The sequence below is a fragment of the Euphorbia lathyris genome, chromosome 6, assembly GCF_963576675.1.
Source record: "Euphorbia lathyris chromosome 6, ddEupLath1.1, whole genome shotgun sequence".
NCBI lineage: Eukaryota > Viridiplantae > Streptophyta > Magnoliopsida > Malpighiales > Euphorbiaceae > Euphorbia > Euphorbia lathyris.
The window spans coordinates 372104-375204 of NC_088915.1; the positions used below are offsets into that span (position 1 = coordinate 372104).

Sequence of the window (3101 nt, forward strand, 5' to 3'; positions counted from 1 at the left end):
CGTTAAAAAACGTATCCCTGTGGGATCGATATTTTTATTACTACAAGCGAAACCGTGCACTTGCGGAAATCGCTCAACAAGTTTTTGGCGCCGTTGCCGGGGATACGCTAAAATTTTTGACAAAATTTTATTTTTCGTATTTTATTTTCGAATCTAGGTTTACACATTATTTTTATACAACTTTTACATTTTATTTATTTTCAGTTTATATAACATATTTGTTTTCAATTTTGTTTTGAAGGTAGTTTGGTTCGTGCAACAATTTCAAGTTCATACGCAGTTCGCGAAGTTCGGGCACGCCACCAGACCCACTTGATCCAGAAATTGAAAGAACACTTAAGAAAAACAAGAAAGACAAAAAAAAAACAAAGACAAAACACCCTTAAAAACCAAAGTAGTCCAGCCAGAAAATATGGCCGATCCACCGACACTTATGGATTATGCTAGGCCAGGAATGGCCGGTGTAACTAATAGTGTAGTTAGACCCCGTATAAACGCAAATCAATTTGAAATTAAGCCTGCTTTGCTTAATATGTTGCAAAACAACGTAACGTTTTATGGACTACCTAACGAAAACCCTAATGCCCATTTGACAAATTTCTTAGAAATTTGTGATACTTTTAAAATTACTGATGTAACAGCCGAAGCAATCAAACTTCGCCTCTTTCCTTTCACTTTGAAGGATAAGGCAAAAATTTGGTTAACTTCTATGCCTGCTGCAAAATTTGAAACTTGGGACCAATTAGCCCAAGCGTTTTTATCAAAATATTTTCCTTTAGCAAAAACCGCAAGAGTCATCAAAGAATTGACATCTTTTACCCAAAATGATAATGAAACTCTTTATGAAGCTTGGGAATGTTTTAAAGAACTTCAACGTTTATGCCCACACCACCAATTGCCAGATGCACTTTTAATGCAGACATTCTATAATGGATTAAATCCTACGACTAGAGGTTCATTAGATGCTATGTCTGGAGGGTTATTTATGAAGAAGACGTCCGTCCAAGCAAGAGAACTTTTGGAGGAAATGGCAATCAACAGTAGTATGTGGCCCGCAGAGCGTGGACATATACCAATGGCGAAACCATCATCCTCAGGTACATCATCGGTTAAAGGTATAATGAATCTTGATCCAGTTGCGATGTTACAAGCCCAATTTTCTGCCTTATCGCACAAAGTTGATAGGTTTATGGTACCGTGCGATCCTAATGGTAATCCGATCCAGACAGACATTGATTACGAAGGTATGAATGAGATAGAATAGGTAAATTTTGTCCAAGGACAAAACCAAACTACTAATTCTTATTCTAATACTTATAATCCTGGAGGGAGAAATCATCCTAACTTTAACTGGAAAGATAGTAATAATAATAATAATGCAAATGCTAATCAATATCGTGTAAATAATTATCAAAATCAAACAAGAGATACGATTAACACTTTATCTTCAAAAATCGACAAATTTATAGATGCTATGAATGGAAAGGTAAGTAATCAAGACGATGGTTTTAAACGGATCGAAAGTAAATTCGATCAGCTTATCAAAAACCAATCATCTAGCATCCATAATTTGGAGGTTCAAATTGGACAACTTGCTAAATCAATTCCATCCCGCAAAGAGGGAAGTCTTCCCAGCCAAACGGAAGAAAATCCGAAAGAGCATGTTAAGGCTATCACTCTTCGCTCAGGGAAAAACTACTTAGGTCCGGAAATGCCCGAAAATTCAACTTTACCTGGAAATGATTTACTAAAATCCAAAGAAGATACATTAAAACAAAAAGATACACCAATTGACTCTAGTACGAAACCTTTTGTACCAAAGCCACATTTTCCACACAAGGTCCGAAATAAGGACCATGATAAACAACTTTTATCATTTTTAGATAAACTTAAAAATTTGCATATAAATTTAACATTCATGGATGCAATTACGCAAATGCCTAACTATGGAAAATTCTTGAAAGATTTAATTTCAAAAAAGATTAGTTGGGAAGGAATTTCATCCATTTCACTTACTGAAGATTGTAGTTCGATAGTATCAAGCAAATTACCTACTAAACTCAAAGATCCTGGATGCTTTACCATTCCGTGTAAATTGGGAAATATGGAATTCCCAAGTTGTCTTTGTGATTTAGGAGCTAGTATAAACTTGATGCCATTGTCTATTTTTGAAAAATTAGGTTTAGAAGAAGACATCAAACGTACCAATATGGTTTTGCAATTAGCGGATCAATCCACTAAAAGACCATATGGTATAATTGAGGACGTTTTAGTAAAAGTTGACAAGTTTATTTTTCCTACTGATTTTGTTATCTTAGATTTTGCTTATGATGCTAATTGTCCGCTAATCTTTGGTAAACCGTTCATGAACACGGGACGTGCTCTACTTGATGTGTCGGAAGGAAAAGTAGTTTTAAGAATAGGTGACGATAAGATCGAGTTCGATATGAATCAAGCAATGAAATATCCTATGGAGGATTTCGCCTGTATGAAACTTGATTTAGTTGAAGAATGTGTTAATGACATTGTTCAAAGAGAAGAAATAATAGAACCTATAATGGGTGAAGAATTAGAAGATAAGGACCCAGAGCCTTTGATTCGAGAAGATGGACCAGTTCCGCCTTTAGTAGTAGTTCCACCTAAATTAGAACTTAAAGAATTACCAAACAATCTGAGATACACTTTCCTAGGCGGAAGTGATACTCTACCTATAATCATCTCTAACAAATTAACAGAAAATCAAGAAGAAAAATTGAAAGAAGTTGTTAGAAATAGAATAGGAAGTATGGGATGGCAGATTTCAGATTTAAAAGGAATTAATCCTAGTATTGTAATGCATAGGATTCACTTAGAAGAAGATAAGCCACCTAAAGCGGATGGACAAAGACGTTTAAATCCGAATATGAAAGAAGTAGTCAAAAATGAGATTACTAAACTTTTAGACAATGGAATCATTTATCCTATTTCGGATAGTGAATGGGTTAGTCCAATCCATTGTGTATCCAAAAAGGGAGGCATAACTGTAGTAAGGAATGATGAAGGTGAATTAATACCTACGCGAACCACCACTGGTTGGAGGGTTTGTATAGATTATAGGAACC

At 35.2% G+C, this 3101-nt stretch overlaps 1 non-coding gene across 1 annotated transcript; it reads right to left on the reverse strand.

Annotated features, from left to right (window-relative positions):
* Positions 1–790: 790 nt before the first annotated feature.
* Positions 791–897, reverse strand: LOC136234406 (small nucleolar RNA R71). Its single transcript, XR_010691290.1, has one exon. It is a non-coding gene; the product is annotated as a small nucleolar RNA R71 (small nucleolar RNA).
* Positions 898–3101: the final 2204 nt, after the last annotated feature.